At 38.6% G+C, this 19740-nt stretch overlaps 1 protein-coding gene and 1 pseudogene across 1 annotated transcript in view; one reads left to right on the top strand and one right to left on the bottom strand.

The window, feature by feature from the left end:
- Nucleotides 1-19740, top strand: part of UNC13B (unc-13 homolog B) — a 353350-nt gene that overhangs the window by 50277 nt on the left and 283333 nt on the right. The window lies entirely within an intron of this gene.
- Nucleotides 5451-19586, bottom strand: LOC122737390 (annotated as a pseudogene).

Here is a 19740-nt window from a genome sequence, read left to right as displayed (position 1 = left end):
GAAATTTTGAACAGAGATCCTGAGGTATACCTTTAACTGTTGTCATATAGCTGTGGACTACTGATAGGAGTACCTTTCATAGCATGGAGAACAGCATGGAGGATGGTTTATTCCAAGTAGAATTATTAGGTAATACGAGTCAACCACTAGCCATAGCAGGCTTGGGAAAACAGTGTCTAAAGCCACAAACCAAAGGACAGTCATTTTGCAAACAGCATAAAGACTGTTAAACCTTATGTACGTTTGTTTAGAATTCATGCAGTAATATTTTGTCTGCCCCTGTGGCTGTTCCTTTATTAGTCAGAGTGGTGAATAACATTAATGATACAAGATTTAATATTCATTATTTTTTGACTACCTGCCTTACATGTTCTTTGTAAACTTTAAAGAACTCTATAAATATAAGCTGTTCTTATAACTTTGATAAAAGTACCTGAATGCTATAGACATTCAATTTGAGAACACATTCAGGAATGAAGGAGAAACTAGTGTAAAGATTAATTACACCACTGAAAAGTGTTTTCATTGCTTCTTATCTGAAGGTGAAGAAAGATAAAACCTTAAGTGTTGACTCAATAAATGCCCATCTTTTGTGTCAGTGATATTCACACCTCAGAGCAAATTGTAGTTAAATGAACTTTGGTAGTGAAACTATTGGTAGTAACTATAGTCGTGCAGAGTTTATCAGAGTGCAGTTCTGCAGCTCAATTCACTGTTGGGGAATACTTACAAAGTGCAATATTGTTCTTGTCTTTGAGGAGCTTATAGACAGTTTGGAGATGCCAAACACAGACGATTGAGATGACATGAGAGATACTGCAAAACTACTAAACAAGTATATAATAATAAAATGCAAAGGACCAGGGCCTAGTTGGCATTGATAAGGGAAGTTTCTTGGAGATAGGAGGCTCTATGTAAGGAGAAGAGTAAGAAGTACAGAATAAGGAGAAGAGAGGTCTTTTAAAATGTGCTTTACTACCATATTAAAGGGATAGGTTTACACTGAGTTTTGGCTGGTCCCACTTCTCCCTCTTCCCCCATACCTTGGAAGAGCATGCCAATGGGTCCTTCCCCTTCTCCTTGGGGCAAAGGCCAATGGGAATCCTATGCCCAGAATCTACATAGGCCTGTATTTACAAGAAACTGGAGTAAGCTTCCTATTCTGTACCTCCAAATTCATAATTTCATCCCAAATTCTTTTGCTCCATTTTCTGATGAAGAAATAATTCTCTTTGCCCAAAGTCAACTCCACCACATGTCAGCTTGATTCTCTTCCTCCTTGTTTTTTCCAGAATGGTATCCCTTTGATTACCCCCTCTTTCTATGTTAGCTGGTAGAACAGTGGATAGAGCTCTGGGCCTCGAGTTAGGAAGACCTGATTTCAAACTGGCCTTAGACACTCACTATGAGACCCTAGGTAAATCACCTGACCTCACACTGCCTTAGTTTCCTCAACTGTAAAATGGGGATAATAATTGCACCTAACTCCTAGGGTTGTTGAGGATTAAATGAGATATTTATAAAAAACATGCTTAACACAATGCCTGGCACATAAGTGCTATGTAAATGCTTATTCCTTTCCCCCTCCCCAGTATTCAGTTTCTTCCTATCTATCAGTCCCCTCCCTTTTGCCTACAAACATGCTTATATTCCCTCTCCCAAGTTTCCAAAATGAACTTCATTTTACTCTACTATCTGCTCAAACTATCATCCTAAATGTCTTACCTTTTGTAGCACCACCTACATTCAATGTTTCTACAACCCCTCTTCTCATTCACTTCTGAACTTACTACAGTTTGGCTTCTCAAATTACCATTCAATTGCTACTTCTCTTTCCAGGGTTACTGTTGAACTTTCAGTTGGTAAATCTGATAATGCTTTCTCAGTCTTTACTTCTCTGCAGCATATAGCACTGTTGGTTATCCCTTCTCCTAGATACTTTCTCCTTAATGAATTTTCAAGATACTGCTTTATATTGGTTCTCTTCCTATTTGACCATCCCTTTGATGGATCACTATCTAATTCTTGTCCCCACATAGTGGATATTCCTTAAATCTCTTTCTGGGGTTATCTTGTCATCTCTCCCACTCTCTTTACCTCTTCCTTCCTCTCCCTCTCTTTTTTTTTCCCTCTCTCTCCCTCCTCCCTGCCTCAGAAAGTGATTTTACCCTCTTGCCTTCATGCATTTTATATAATCTGACCCTGCCTCCCCGCCAATGCCTAGAATGCTTTCCCACTGTAACAATTGGAATGACGCCACCTGCTGGAGACTTACTGTAGAAGAGTTCTGCCCATGAAGGGAAGGTCTTTGAGGGCAAGACCAGGATTCTTTTCTTTGGTGTCAGGAAGTGACGTTGGCTAGTGGGAGGAAGAAGGAAGAGACTGGCACTTGGTCTTGCTCTCTTTCCTGAGGACTCCGGCAGAGAAGGGAGCTAGAAATGTGCTCTCCCTTTAATAGATAGGGATCTAGGCCTTTCTCTCTCTTTTTATCAAACTCTTATTCTCCTTAATAAATGCTTAAAAGTCTAACTCTTGTTAAAGCTTATAATTTATTGGCGACCACTCATTAGATATTTTAGACAGTTTAGCTAGAATTTTAGCCCTTAACACCACTTCATCATCTCTGTTTCTTATAACCCCTACCTTCATTTAAGGCCCAGCACACATGCCATCTGATTCCCCTATTTGACAGTGCTATTCTTCCTCAAATTATGGTGTGTGAATATACATGTATGTGTGTATATATGTAAACATATTGTAGAATATGTTATTAACTGGGAAGGACTAATCTGACTGGAGGACTAATCTAGGAACTTTTGACTGGCTGGCTATCTGACTGCTATTAATTTAATATGGGCCATTTAAAAATTTTTCCACACTGCTCTCAAATTGATAAGCAAAAGATTAAGAAGCCTCTTAATTAAATAATCAAAGCAGAGTTTATGAAAATGAATGTAAGAGATAAGGGTTAAGAAATGCAAATTATACAACTTGTCTGCTTTTAATATAATGAGGGCTGTTGCCGCCTCTTGCCTTAGGATATACTCTGGCTTTCTCCAACTTTTACTCTTTTTCTCCTTCACTCCAGCTCCCCTGCGCTTTTGCTTTCACTGTTCAGCTCCTTTCTTCTAACTCTAAGCCCCTTTCAATTTGTCAACCCCCTGCATCTAACTTTCCTCTCCGTACTTCCGTGGTCAACCCTGAAAAGCTCCTTTCTCTGTAAGGCTTTTTCCTCTGTCCACCCCCCTCAACGTCTCTACCTTTTCTGTATCATAGCCCTTTCTCCATCCACCGTACTGTCCCTTCTGTTCTCTCAATCTTCTGGCCTCCTCTTTCAACTGTCTTCTCCCTTGTATATATGTTCCTTCTCTCCCCTCAAATCTTGGGCTCCCTGTGCCCTCACACACACCAAGCTAATCCGCCAGCCACACTAGGGCTGTGCCCAGTGGGGCTCGAGGGGCCTGTGCCCCTGCTGCGTGCCTGGGACCTCTGCACAGTCTACACTAGAGCCTGGCAGGACAAGCCTGGGATCTCCAGTGCAGCTCCCCTTAGGGCGTAGGGAGCTGGGGCTTTTTTCCCCCAGCCATCTGACCTGGCATCCGGTAAAACCCATGGGGCTCTTTGGCTCAGCTGAAGTGGATGGGGAGGGGCCCTAGCCCCTCTTACACAGAAAAAAACCCTGAGGGCCTAAGGCTTTTTTTTTTTTTGGGTGGGACAATGGGGGTTGAGTGACTTGCCCAGGGTCACACAGCTAGTAAGTGTCAAGTGTCTGAGGCCGGATCTGAACTCAGGTAGTCCTGAATTCAGGGCTGGTGCTTTATCCACTGCACCACCTAGCCACCCGGGCCCAAGGCTTTTTAATCTCAGCCCAAAGGCAGGGTCCCCAAATCAAAATAAATTTCCACAATATACGTGGTATATAAAAACACACATATTACATCTATGTGTGGTACATACATAAATATATATACACTTATACAACTGTATACTTGAAATTAAAAGAAATATATGCTATATATAACATATATAGCAATACAATATATACATTTGTCTTTTAATTAAAATTAGACCCTTATCTTTTTTTTTTTTTTTGGTGGGGCAATGGGGGTTAAGTGACTTGCCCAGAGCCACCCAGCTAGTAGCTAGTAAGTGTCAAGTGTCTGAGACCAGATTTGAACTCAGGTCTTCCTAAATCCAGGGCCAGTGCTCTATCCACTGTGCCACCTAGCTGCCCCAACTTTTTTTTTGCTGGGCAATGAGGTTAAGTAACTTCCCCAGGGTCACACAGCTAGTAAGTGTCAAGGGTCTGAGACCGGATTTGAATTCAGGTCCTCTTGAATCCAGGGCCAGTGCTTTATTCACTGTGCCACCTAGCTGCCCCTAGACCCTTATCTTTTAATAAAAAGATAAAAGTATATATTATTTAATATATTAGCTCTATCTCCTATATACTAACATGTGATGTGTGCTTTTAATTAAATATAAGACTCTACTTTTAATTAAAAGATAAGTATATGTAATGTAAAATACTATAAATATAGAAACATACACTTTAAACATAAATATAGACACATATGGTATATATGTGTATTGTGTTTATATTTTCCTCAAATTATTATGTGTGCACATACATATGTGTATAAATATATATACACAAACACACATGTGTATATACACATCTCTTAATTTTAAGTGTATGTATACATATATACACATATAGAAACGCACATATATGTATATACACACATCTTTTTTTTTTTTTTTTTTTTTTTTAATTTTTGCGGGGCAATGGGGATTGTGACTTGCCCAGGGTCACACAGCTAGTAAGTGTCAAGTGTCTGAGGCCGGATTTGAACTCAGGAACTCCTGAATCCAGGGCCGGTGCTTTATCCACTGCGCCACCTAGCTGCCCCCCACACATCTTTTTTTAACAACATTATGCCAAGAATTTTTTATTTGATGCTACACTAAAATACACATTTATAGCTTTCAAAAGGGACTGCTTTATAAAATTCTAAAGTTTATTTAAATAAGATAAAAAGTAGTCTTACAATACAGCCCTGAAGATAAAGTTTTAATGTTCAGCACAGTTCTATTAAGAACTACTTATAGATTCTGGATGCATAGTTTTGTGTAAAAGGAAATGCAATGAAATTATACATTCTAATGAATATCAATTTCAAAGCAGAATGTCATTTGGATCCTAAATAACATTGAAGGAATTTCCACTCAATGGGGAAGCTTCAGTTTTTGCACAAGAATAAAAATTATGACAATTTTATTAAGAGCCTGATCACCGAATCCCTGTGGTAGGAGTTTTGTATTGTGACATGACCAAAAACATCACACTACTGTTTGTGACAGCATAGTAACAGGATGCTAAGGAATGTCTCATTTCAGAAACAATGGTGAAGCCTCCAAGGCAGCCCTGGGCAGTGTAGAGAGGCTGGTCACTGCTGCTCCAGAGGAAGTCCACATCCGCCATCCTGGGCAGTATTACACAACTCACAGCTCCTACACTTCATTCCTAATATGTAGAACTGGACTGTAGAGCGGCCACTGCAATCTCTGCAGAGAGTTTTCACAGTCATATTCTGATCTTCTGTTGGCATCGGAGTTTGTGCAACTTCATTATCCAACTATCTATCATATCTAGGGCAGAGTGCATACATAATAGACACCTGTAGCCTTCTTTTAACATTGCTTCATAACATGTTCTGTGTAGAAGATGCCCACACGGCAAGACATGAGCAACAACCCAGGATGTGTGGATGTCCTCCAAACATATGGGGCAATCCTGCCTTGAGACGTTCTCAATGCACTTGTGATGTCCTCAGAGACTCAAGGATAGACACAGGTTACATTTCAAACAGTGAAAAAATTCTTCCTTCAGACCAATCCTACGAATCCCACACTTCTCACAATGGTATTGCTTCTTTATTTGTTGAATAGGTGGCATGTGGTGCAATAATATTCTCCAAACACAGTGCTGCATTCTTCACAAGTTTGTTGAGCATTCTGAAAGTTTCCACACATTGTACACTGTACTTTTTTTACTTTAAACCGATCCAGGGGATTATCTTCATTGATATCACGGCATAAGTGGCAGATGTAAAGTTTACCATGGCAAGGAGCCTTGAGGAAGCATCCGCAGTCGTACTGCTTGCAACCCCGGCTCCGTGGTCCCTGGTGACCACGGCCATCTTTGCCATTCACTGTCCCTTCTGCCGTCACTATCTCTTCTCCTCCTTCTCCTCCCGCTCAGCACCAAGTCCAAGCTGGAGTCGGAGCCGGAGTCGGTCAAAGATTAGCCAAGGCCACTCTAGGCCACCGCCGCCTCTACAGCTCAGCCACGAAGCTGCAGTGGCCAGAGGCCTATACACACATCTTTTAATTTTAATTTCAGTAGAACAGGAGTTCCCTGAAAGGTTGTGTGTGTGTGTGTGTGTAGACCCTGCCCCCCCATGCCTAACACAATGCCTTGTATATAGCAGACACAATAAATGTTTGTTCTGTTGTGTTGGCTATACCTTTAGAATCAGTATGTACTTACTATTTTGCATTCTGCTTCTTTTTCATACATTTGGAAAACACTTATTTAGAGTCTGCTGTGGGAGAAATAAAAATAAGTGATTCCTATCTTCAAAGAACTCGAAATCTAATAGGGTGTGATAAGACATAAACACAGATAAATATCATATAAATTAGAATAAGTGCCCAAGAGAGTATCAGAGGAGGTAAAGATAGATCACTGTTATTTGCTAGGATCAAGGAAAGCTTTTTATAGGATGTAGGGTAATTTGAACAGGTTTGTTTGATGGAAAATTATTAGTTGAGTTTTATATTTGCTGAATTTGAACAGTGGAATATGTAGGGAGAGATTCTTTGTCAGTATCTAGAGATGCAGGTTTGACCTTTAAAGAGGTCAGGGCTAGAGATCTAGATTTGTGAGTTATCTATGTAGAGGAAAAAGTTGAAGCTATTGGAGTGAATTTTTCTTTTGTATATTGTCTTTCCCCATTAGATTGTAAGCTCCTTGAGGGCAGGGACTGTCTTTTTCATATTTGTATCCCCAGTGATTAACACCATGACAGACACATAGTAGGTAGTTAACAAATATTGACTGTCTGACAGTGAAATCCCTGAATGAGAGAATGCAGAGAAGTTAGAGGACTGAAAAGCTTGGGAAAACCTGCCTTGAGATTTTAGGGAAAGGATGAACCAATGAAGCAGTTAAGTATGTGAAAAGAACCATTTAATTTCATCTAGCACCATTTCGGTTCTCCCCCACCCCTCAGGCCCCTTTAGTCTGGGAACTATTATCAAATCAACACTATCATTGCTTCCAGAAAGGGAATGTGAATCAATTCCTCTGTAGCTCCTCTCCCTAGATACTATTATTTCATTCTATTAAGTTCCTTGAGGGCAGGACCTATTTCTGTTTGGTATTTGTATCCTTAGTGCTTAATACAGAGCCCAAGACACAGTAAGGGCTTTATAGAGGATTTTTTTTTAATCCATTTCAGTGCTATCTCCCTCAGGATTAGAGTGCACATTCTTGTGACCAGGACATTCAAATTTTATTTCTGCTTTGCCCTTCTATGCTCTTTCTACTATGTATCAGTTTTCTCACCTTTCTTTGCTGCCCACCACCTGGCCTCTTATCTGTTTGCCACACTAAATTGGACTGAGACTTCTAAAATTTCTTTCGTTAGGTTTGTGTTGTGTTTTGCCCATAATATACAAGATGTTAAATGAATGAGATGATTACTTAATGTTGGGGTTTGCTAATTAGGATCAATAGACCTATCAGATCTATGGATAAGGGAAGAATTTATGACCAAACAAGGGAGCATTACTAGATGTAAAATGGATTATTTTGATTATATTAAATTTAAAAGTTTTTTGCACAAACAAAACCAATGCAACTAAGATTAGAAGAAAGGCAGAAAGCTGGGATTTTTTTTTTAATAGCAAGTGTCTATTATAAAGGCCTCACTTCCCAATTATATAGAGAACTAAGTCAAATTTATAAGAATACAAGTCATTCTCTAGTTGATAAATGGTCAAAGGATATGGACAGGCAGGTTTCAGATGAAGAATTCAAAGCTTTCTATAGTCCTGTGAAAAAATTCTCTAAATCACTATTGATTAGAGGAATGCAAATTAAAACAACCTTGAGGTACCACCTCACACCTATCAGATTGGCTAATTGGACAAAAAAGGAAAATGACAAATGTGGGAGGGGATGTGGGATAATTGGGGCACTAATGCACTATTGGTAGAGTTGTGAACTGACCAATCATTCTAGAAAACAGTTTGGAACTACGCCCAAAGGGGGTATAAAACTGTGTATACCCTGTGACCCAGCAATACCACTACTAGATCTGTATCCCAGAGAGACCCCCCCCCAAAAGGGAGAAGGAGCTATTCATACTAAAATATTTATAGCAGCTCTTTTTTGTGGTAGCAAAGAATTGGAAATTGATAGGATGTCCATCAATTAGGGAATGGCTGAAAAAGTTGTGGCGCATGATTTTAATAGAATACTTTTGTTCAGTAAGAAATGATGAGCAGGATGATTCCAGAAAAACCTGAACTGATGAAAAATGAAGTGAGTAGAAGTAGAAGAACATTGTACACAGTAATAGCAACATCACACAGCGATCAGCTGTGAATGCCTTAGCTATTCTCAGCAATGCAATGATCCAAGAGATTTCGAAAGGATTCATGATGAAAAATGCTATCCATCTCCAGAGAAAGAAGTGATAGAGTCTGAATGCAGATCGAAGGATACTATTTTTCACTTAATTTTTTTCTTTTTTGGGGGACAATGTTTTCTTTCACAACATGACTAATATGGAAATATGTTTTGCATGATTACACATGTATAACCTATATAAAATTGCTTACCATCTCAGGGAGGGGGAGGGGAGGAAGACAGGGAGAGAATTTGGAACTCAACATTTTAAAAAAATGGATGGTAAAATTGTTTTTACATGTAATTGGGGAAAAAATAAAATTAAAAAAAATTAGGGGGCAGCTAGGTGGCACAGTGGATAGAGCACCGGCCCTGGAGTCAGGAGTACCTGGGTTCAAATTCGGCCTCAGACACTTAACACTTACTAGCTGTGTGACCCTGGGCAAGTCACTTAACCCCAATTGCCTCACTAAAAAACAAAAACAAAAAAATTAGGATCAATCAATCAGTAAGCATTTGTTAAGTGCCTGCAATGTGCCGGGCACATAGATGGGAGAAACTGATAAAATAAAGATAAAAATAAAACCATTCCTGCTTTAGAGGAGCTTTCATTCTTTTGGGGGAACAACATAAACACATCAAAATGGATATCAACTGCACACAAAGTAAATTCAGGGCGATTTCTGGGGTAGGAGGAGTTATAGGAGGTGGAGAAATCAGGAAAGGCCTCATGTAGGAGGTAGCATAAGAGCTGAATTTTAAAGAAGTTTATGAGAGGTATTGGTGATAAGGGGGTGCATTCCATGCAGGGAACAAACCTATGCAAAGCCACTGAGATGAGCAATAACAAGTCATGTGTGAGAGACAGCAAGGAAGCCAGTTTGGCTGGACCATTGAGTACATGAAAGGGAGTAATGTGCGCCAAGTCTGGAAAGCTAGGCTAGAACCAGATGGAATGGGCTTTGAGTGTTAGAGGATTTTGTATTTTATCCTAGAGGCAGCAAGCAGTCCCTGGAGCATTTTGAGGAGGGGAATGATATGTTTGCATCTGTGCTTTAGGAATATTAATTTAGCAGCTAAATGAAATAGTTGTACTGATCACCTTTAAGGCTGTTGCCAGTTTTAAAGCTTCTGTGTAGAATTTCTTCAAAAGTCTGCTCAAGGGGCAGGTAGATGTGCAGTGGATAAAGCACCTGCCCTGTATTCAGGAGAACCTGAGTTCAAATGTGGCCTCAGACACTTGACACATACTAGCTGTATGACCTTGGGCAAGTCACTTAACCCTCGTTGCCTTGCCCCTCCCCCCCCCCAAAAAAAGTCTGCTCAAGGAATAAGCTTCTGCATGAAACCATACCTAATCCTGCCAGCTGCTAGAGCACCCCCCCCCCAATTATCCTGTTTTAATTATACTTATTTAAGTGCAAGAGGCTTCCCCCGGTAGAATGTAGGTTTCTTAAGGACAGAGTCTGTTTGATTTTTGTCTTTGTATTAGTGCCTGATATATAGTAGTTGCTTAATAAATGCTTATATTTTGATTTGGTTGATGCCTCTATGCTTCTTCTTATTTCTAACATGACATAATTCCACTTGTTCTTCCAAGTCCTTGGAGAGTAAACATCATCTATCTGCTTTCTGCCTATTTTTGTCTGTTAAAATATATTTTATTAATGTGTTTTGTTTTGGTGAGTCAGTTGGGGTTAAGTGACTTGCCCAGGGTCACACAGCTAATAAGTGTCAAGTGTCTGAGGATAGATTTGAACTCAGGTTCTCCTGAATCCAGGGCTGGTGCTCTATCCACTGCGCCACCTAGCTGCCCCATTATTAATGTATTTTGATTATCATACCTAGTACTTTCCTTTTAAACAAAAAAGCAGACTAAGCAAAACTGACTGATCATGTGTAACATTACACAACCATGGTCCACTACTTCTCTACTAAGAAATTAATATGTTCTAACAGGAATTATCAGGAACCCTTAGTGATTACTGCACTTGATTTGAATTTTTTTGTCTTTTAGTGTGATCTCCAATTATATTATTTTGGCATTTGTGTTGTTCTCCTGGTTCTACTTTCTTCACTCTTTTGAGACTGAATTTCCTTGAATTCTTCATATTTGTCAGTCTTTGTGTCAGTGGGATATCCTATTATATCTATATGGCACCATTTGTCCAGCTATTTCCCAACTGACAGGCACCAATTTTCCTAGTTTTTTCTACTATAGCAAGTGTTGCTATGATGATTTTGTTCTGTCAGTATGTTTCAGGAGCTCTTTTGCTCTTCCTTCTCTTGTTCTCCTCAAGGAAACTAAAGTGAATAGAAGAGTGGCAATTCTCTCTTACTCTTCCATATTCAATCTACCTTTCTAACATCTCTCATATATGCTCCCACTTTTTCTTATGGTACAAGCCCTCATCTCCTCACACTTAGACTATTGTAATAGTCTCTTTGTTGGTTGCCCTGCCTCAAGTCTGTCTCCACTCCAGTCTATCCTCCATTCAGCTGTCAAAGTGATCTTCTTATGGCAGAGGTTTAACCATATCAGTTCCTTACACAGTACACTATTCCATTTTCTGACAGATCTGATTGTTGGGAAATCCTATCTAGCTACCACAGACCTCAGTGAAACTTAAGATCATAAAACATCAGTTGAATCCCACCAGATGTGGTGGTAATGGCCTTTGAGGGTTGATGGCCTCTTTCTCTTTGACCTTAGTTTGATTTCCTGAGCAGAGAACTTCAGCAGGGGCAAGGGTAAGGAAATACACTTGAGGCTAAAAATTAATTTACTCAGGTGTGAGATTGGGGATGACAAACGAGACCCACAAAATCCTTGAGTGTCTGATAGCCATATATCTCTTCCATGATTTTTGGGTTTAAAAAACTAGTGTGGAAGAATTATGGACCAACGAAGATATAGAGAGCAAAACAAAATGTAAAATAGATCATTTTGATTATATAAAAGTTCTTGCACAAACAAAACTAATGTAACTAAGAAAGGGAAGAAGAAAACTGGGAAAGAATTTTTGAAACAAATATCTCTGATAAAGGCTTCATTTTTCAACTGATTCAAATTTATAAAAATACAAGCCATTCCTCAATTGATAAATGGTCAAAGGATCTGAACAGGCAGTTATCAGACAAAGAAATCAAAGCTATCTATAATCAATCATATGAAAAAATGCTCTAGGTCACTATTGATCAGAGATAAATTAAAACAACTCTAAGGTATCACCTCACACCTATCAGAGTGGCAAATATAACAAAAACAGAAAATATTGGATGTTGGAGGGGATGTGGGAAACCTGAGATGCTAATCCACTGTTGGTGTTGTGAAAAGATCCAACCATTCTGGAGAGCAATTTGGAACTATGCCCAAAGGACTATAGAACTGTGCATATCCTTTGATCCAGCAATACCATTGCTAGGTTTATATACAAAAATATTTATAGCAGCTCTTTTTGTGGTGGTTAAGAATTGGAAATCAAAAGAATGCCCATCAATTGAGGAATGGCTAAACAAGCTGTGGTATATGATGGTGATGGAATATTATTGTGCTATGATAAATGACAAGTAGGATGATTTCAGAAAGGCCTGGAAAGACTTTTATGAACTGATGTATAATGAAGTGAGCAGAACCAAGAGAACATTGTGCACAGAGACGGCAATATTGTTTGATGAAGAACTGTGAATAACTTAACTATTCCCAACAATACAGTGATCCAAGACAATCCCAAAGGACTATTGATGAAATATACTATCCACCTCCAAAGAAAGAACTGATATTGATAGAACACAGACTGACACATACTATTTTTCGCTTTCTTTCATTTTTTCTTTTATTCAAGTTTTCTTGTACAAAATGACTAATATGGTAATGTTTTACATAATTGTACATGTAACAACCCATACCTAATTGCTTGTTGCCTTAAGGGAGAGGGGAGAGGAGGGAGATGGAGGTATAAAAATTGGAACTCAAAACTGTAAATAAAAATGTTTATTTAAAAAAAGAGCTTAATAAATCTTGTCTAAATTGAATCAAATATATTGAATTGGATCAATGAAGCTGTACTATTGAAGGAAGAAATAAAAGTGTTATTACTGGCCATAGGGAGGGAAAAAAACCCAACAAAACTAGTATCCTAAGCTAATAGAGAAATCTCTTGCTTCACTTGGCAGAAGTAAGATCTTTCTTGGAGAGGTCAGTTTGGGCTCTGTTTTAAAAAAAAGAAAAAGAAACTTGGCAGTGAAGAAAATAGAAAGAGCCGACTAGCAATTTGACTCCTGGCCCTATTCAATTTCTTTCTGTAGTATTTGGGATATTTGTTCATTTTTGACTCAGCCTCAGATCTGGTCAAAAGGAAAGAGGGAAATTTGAATAGTTTTTCTCTGGGGTTCAGATCCCATATTGGGACAATAGTAGAAAATCTGAGCCCTAAGTAGACCCTGTGACCACCCACCATTATGTCTTCATCTCCCCAGCACCTAGGCACAGTGCTTGGCACATAGTAGACATTTAGAAAACGTTTGTTTCTTGATTGTGTTTGTGCTAGAAATACATGTCTCCCCAGAGGTTCTGTGACAAAGAGTAAGTTGGAATTCTTGGAAGCTAGAATGAATTTCCAGGACAATTGTTGTACAGAACTGCAGCCCTAGAAGTGACCCAGACCTAGGTAAGTCAGCTGTAGGGTAGTAATTGTGAAGAAGGTTCTGTCCAGTTGACCATTTCTTCCTTTTGGGCAGCTCTTCTTCCTCCCCAGAGAGCAGGAGTTTTTCGTTCCAAGAACCCTTGCCACAAAGAATAGCTAGAGCAAGAAAGGAGGTACTGATGGTGGCAAATGAAGTTGGATAGCTAAAGGAAGACTTTGGGCAAAGGACTTTTTTGGTCCCGTCATAGATTTCTGTGCATAGAATATGTCTCACTATCTTTAGCTCCCAATTCCCACAGTAAGAACACACACATGCAAAAATTTTGTTCACACCCGAGTGTTGGCACAAACAATGGTTGCCATATGTCTTTAGGTGTTTTTCCCAGGTGTCCATGCTAAAACCAAGCTGTGAAAAGGAGAAATATTTTCAGATTGAATTTTCATTTTCCTGACTTTGTTACAAAATACTTCTTTTGGGTCACCCACCTCTCATCTTATTCTTTCCATATCAAAATAAAGTAATTCTTTAGAAATTCAGATTTAAGAAAGTTCATTACATTGCATATCAAGTTATTGTATGGGCATATATTAATTACTTCAAGTAGTCTTGCTGTATTCCAGCAACAATTCACTGAATTTAATTTCCCTGGTTTACCTATTCTTTCAAATGACTTTATTGCTCTTCTTTTATACTCTCCTTGGAGATCTGGTCTATGCTTATTCCTTTTTTTTATATATGCATATGGTTACTAGGCCTTTCTCTTTGGCTTTTCCCATTGTCATCTTAACCTAAACATGTCTAACACCAAATTAATGAATCTTCATACCTCCCCCACTCCCAAATTTGTTCCTTCTCTCAACTTCTCTATTTTTATCAGTACCACTGTCCCTGATGTTTATAACCTCAGAATCATCCTTTTTTCAATCTTAATAATATTTTTTCCAGTTACATGTAAAGATAGTTTTCAACATTTGTTTTTATAAGATTTTGAGTTTCAATTTTTTCTCTCTCCCTCCCCTCCCCAAGACAGCAAGCAATCTGATATAGGTTATATTTGAACAGTGTTGTGAAAGAAGAATCAGAACAAAAGAGAAAACCCTCAAAAAAAAAACAACCCCAAAATAGTGTGGTTCAATCTGCATTCAGATTCCACAGTTCTTTTTCTGGATGTGGAAAGCATTTTCTATCATTAGTTCTTTGGAATTGTCTTGGATCATTGTATTCTTGAGAAGAACTAAGTCTATCACAGCTGACCAAAATGTTGTTCTTACTGTGTACAATGTCCTGCTGGTTCTGTTCACTCAGCATCAGTCCACTTAAGTCTTTCCAGGTTTTTGTGAAATCTGCAGGCTCATCATTTTTTATAGCACAATGAACATTACACTCATAGACCACAACTTATTCAGCCATTCCCCAATTGATGGGCATTCCCTCGATTTCCAATTCTTTGCCCACACAAAGAGAGCTGCTATAAATATTTTTGTACAAATAGGTCTTTTTCCCTTTTTTATGATCTCTTTGGGATACAGACCTAGTAGTGGTATTACTGGGTCAAAGAGTATGCACAGCCCCATAGCCCTGTGGATATAGCTCCAAATTGTTCTCCTCAAAATCATCTTTGATAAATTCCCCATTATGATCCATATATTATATCATTGTCAAATCAAAATTTTTCCTTCAAAAGCAATAAATACTTTTATCTGTAATGTCACACATTCATTTCTTCTTTTCCATTTTTACTATCACCCTAGTCTAAGCCATCATTGCCTTATGCTTGGTTTGTTGTAATGGTCTTTTAAATGGGCTTCTACCATCCCTTTTCTCTGCATCTAATTCATCTTTGTTAAAGTAACAATTTCATCATGTTACTCTCTGGTTTAAAAACAAACAAACTGGGGGCAGCTAGGTGGTACAGTGGATAAAACAGTGGCCCTGGATTCAGGAGGACCTGAGTTCAAATCTGGCCTCAGACACTTGATACTTACTAGCTGTGTGACCCTGGGCAAGTCACTTAACCCTTATTCCCTCCCCCCCCCCCCCAAGAAAGATTGTCTTAGGAGCAGCTAGGTGGTTCAGTGGATAAAACAAACAAACTTTCCATGGCCCTCCATTACATACTTTATAAAGTTTAAATATGCCTGGCTTCTAAGGCCTTTTGTAATATGGTTTGAAATATATTCTACTTGAATTTCAGAGAAATATTCACTATTGTTTCCCATCCCAGCTCTCTCATTCATTCATCCATTCCAAGGCGGCTGGTACTCTTTCAACAAATATCTGTTGGAAGTCTATGATCTTGTAATCAAAACTTATCTTCAGTATCTGCACAGCAACCCTTCTTGGGGGGGGAGGGGCAGAATTCCTGATGTTCTAAGTATTTTGGAGAACAGTAGACAGAAAATCTTATATAAAACTGGAAGGAAGACAACAGGTGAGAAATGAAAAAGATCAACAATAGAAGAGATGTCTCAAGACACTGCGTGATTAATTGATATTTGAATCACATTATGTAGACAGTTATTGCTAAAGTAGTTTAGAGGAAGGGAGGCATCCCTTCAAATTGATGTTGTGTATAGGGGTGGGGTGGCATGTACAGTGCTGGGGTGGGGAAGGCTTTACAGAAGGGCTGGACTTGAGCTCTGCCTCGGATTTATTTATTGGGGAAAAGTATAGTCTCTTGGGTCCTCACATGATTTTTTTTCAGAAGTCTGCTTTGATCTTCTTGAATGCTGAATACATTTCTTAGTTGGCTGAAAGCCATTTGAAGCTTGCTGAATTCTCCCTTTTTACATAGCTGCATAGGTTCCTGATCTAAGCTCTTTGATGGACTACTCTCTTTATATAGCTTAATAGAAAACTCCCTTTGATCATTTTTCATCAATTTGCCTTCGAGAAAGGGCTCTTCTCAATTTCTACTTTCATAGCGGTGTGATCCTACTGATTTTCATTTCACTTCTAGGAGTTTATCCTCAGCCCCTCATTTCATAACATTTTTCCTTTGCCTGGCATGTGATACTTTCTGAGTTACAAGGCTTTCTGAACTTGGCTGAGTAAAGCTAATTGGTAACTTGAAACATTAATCAAATGTTCACAAGTGTTTGGATTAGTAAAATTGACAGGTGCTTCTATTTCTCTTGTTCTGTTTCTGTTGTTATGCAGGCTGTGTGGTTCTCTGAAAAGTCCTTGTGTAAGCAGGTTTGGATTCAAGGGCTTGCTCTTGCTTTTAATATTTCTGTGACCTTGGGCAAGTCACATTATCTTATCTTTCTAGCCTTTGGTTTGCAGATTTGTAAAATGAGGGGGCTGGACTAGATTTCTAAAATCCCTCTTAAATTGTAAATATGTATGTGGTTGGAGGAAGAAATAGGACTGTTTCAATTTTTATGAGAAAGGGGCATGAAGCCCTCAAAATTATTTCAAGTTTTTTTTTAGATTCAATTTATGTAATTATGGCCACTACTAAAAGATATTTTATTTATTCAATGTTGGTGAATTATGAGTCCTTTAAATTATTTTTGGTTTATTTAGAATGTAATCTCTTGGGCATCTGTTCCACATTGGGGAGGAATGGGATTAGAGGCTTGGGGAAAAAAGTAATATATGAAACTGTGTGTGTGTGTGTGTGTGTGTGTGTGTGTGTGTGTGAGTGAGAAGTACACTGACTGCGGAGCTGTGGTATAATGTGACTGGAGTTTTCTCTTCCTTGCTTCTTCTCTCCTTTCCTCCCTTTCTGGCTCCTGTTCATAGAAAATAATTATTAGAATGAGGAAAAAAGGAGGGACTTATGTGTGCACAGGAGGAGGGGATATCTATCCTAATCAGAACACAAATCCATTTAAATATCTAAAGAACCTTTCTGTTTGTGACTTTTGTTCCTTTAGGCAGTTGTCTTTAGCAGTGATTATAAATGCGTGTGTGTGTGTGTGTGTGTGTGTGTGTGTTTTGGAGCAAGAAGGGACAGTTGTATGTGTGTCTGCATTGTTCCTGCTTACATGCTGATACTTAACACAATAGCATGTGGCTAAGGAAGGAAACATGACATGAATAGAATTGCTGCTGAGCACGGGTTATCCAGTTGAAATTGAATAGCTTAAATTTGTTGTATTCTGCATCCTCTGGAAACTCTTTAGGGCTGAGGAGGATTGATAATAATGATAGTGATTAATAATTCACATCTGTATAGTGCTTTAAAGTTTACAAACTGCTTCCTTCATAACAACACTCTAGATAGGATAAGTATCACCTCTCTTTTACAGATGAAAAAACTCAGACTCAAACAAGTTGTGATTTATCCTTGGCTTATAGCAAATAGTAGATTCTGGAAGAGAGTAAAACGATATTATGAGTGATCCAGGATTTGATGATTTTGTATAGTGATCACCATATAGATGGGAGGAAGGTAATATAAATGAATTCAACAAATATTTATTAAGCAATCCTATCGGGGCAGCTAGATGGCACAGTGGATAGAGCACTGGCCCTGGAGTCAGGAGTACCTGAGTTCAAATCTGGCCTCAGACAGTTAACACTTACTGGCTGTGTGACCCTAGGCAAGTCACTTAACCCCAATTGCCTCACAAAATTAAAAATAAATAAATAGATAGATAGATAGATAGATAGATAGATGATAGATAGATAGATAAATAAATAAATAAGCAATCCTGTCAACTAACTAGGTTAGGTGCTGGGTATACAAAGAAAAAAAAGGTTGGTGCCCCTGAGGAACTGGTATTATATCATATATGCATATCATTATTTCACCCCATCTAGGATAACCCCTAATTTGTACTTCCAGGTTCAGTTAGGAGACATGATTGCTCCAAGTTCGTATTACTTCATGGATCTGTAATCCTAAAATGATAGCTTACTAGCCCGTCAGTATGTTTTCTTTCAGTAGTCAGCCAGTTGACACAATTAACTCAAAGAAAAGGTATTTGATGAGATGACATAGTAACTACAAAACATTACAACCTCCCCCCCCCATAAATCTGGGGTTTACATATCAGTGGGAAGGGTGGACTCATTCATCTAGTACAATAGTAGAGAGACACATATTTAGGGAACATATATGACTAAGACAAGTCATGCCTCTCAAGTCATGCTGCAGAACCTTACTTACTGCCCTTTCCTTCTCCTTGGCAGGTTGTTCAGCTGGGATCCATAAGCCTTCTCCTTTCTGCAACTCAACATTTGATTAACAGGAATAGTTTTTTTGTTCTTGATTCCCTAAACTCACCCTCCTTAGAGTTGTTTCCTGTCTCAACTAGGTTTTCTTCTGGCTGGGTACAGGGTATCCTAAAATGTATTTGAGTGAAAAGAACTTATTTGGTAGAAAGGAAAGGGGGAGGGAATCTACCATTTGGACCTGTGTGTGAGATAGGAAAAGTCAGAAAAAGGACACTTTTTACCTGGACTGGAGTCTGCAAATTGATAATGTACTGATACTCTCAGTTTTCTAATAAATGCTTTCCAAACATAAAACCAGACACCAGAGGCTGTAATAGTGAAGAAAAAAAAAAAGAAGCAAGGGGGATGACAGTGATTAAGACCTCTTGTTTTTTCCCCCCCCCCAGCTTCCCTGAAGAACCCTTCTTGTATGTTTCTGTTTCACTGGAGGGAGGCTAGACTGGAGGTTTCTACTTTCTGTAGATACGTTGAAAATGTGGTTATATCTGAATGTCTTTATGATTTTACCACAGAGTGTGAAAAGGGGAGTAATGTATAATAAAATTGGAAAGGTAGGTTGAAGCCAAGATCCGAAAGGCTTTTAAAAAAGCAAGTAAAGAAGTTTATACCTGATCCTTGAGGCAATAGAGAACCATTGAAGTTTATGAGCTGGGAAATATCATACTTGGATCTGTGCTTTAGGAAAATCAGAACTTCAGTGATAGCCCTATGATTCCTATTAATTTGTCTTCTATATTAATTCACTCACCCCTGTTATTTTTTGTGGTGATCATGTAAATCAGAATTATAAAATAATGTATGTAAATGCTTTGCAATTAATGCAGATAATTTGCATTATATGTCAGTTATTATTGGTTAATGTTATTATTTTTATTTTGGCCTGTTTTTTAGACTTATGTCAATGTTAGTAGGGTCTGATTCCAAAGAGCTATTATAATATTTCAACACCTCTTTCCAAGCTATTCCTTCCAACAAATAAGCCAGCCTATGATTAGTGATGTCACTCTTCTCTCAATGTTCTGGCCACATCTGTACTCTTGACCTTCACCATGGTCTTGGCTGTTTGGGCAACAGCTTCTCATTCAGTGATATTAGGAGGAAGAACTTTGTAGGTCAGCCTGTGAATGTTCCTTCCATAAGGGCCTGCTCCCCTCTATCCTTTGCTACCGGTTTTTTCCCCTTGGGTGAGTCTGCTTCTGAAGACT

Source organism: Dromiciops gliroides, chromosome 1 (assembly GCF_019393635.1).
Source record: "Dromiciops gliroides isolate mDroGli1 chromosome 1, mDroGli1.pri, whole genome shotgun sequence".
Lineage (NCBI taxonomy): Eukaryota > Metazoa > Chordata > Mammalia > Microbiotheria > Microbiotheriidae > Dromiciops > Dromiciops gliroides.
Note: the sequence above shows the minus strand (reverse complement) of the source record. Positions and strands in the feature narration are given on the sequence as shown.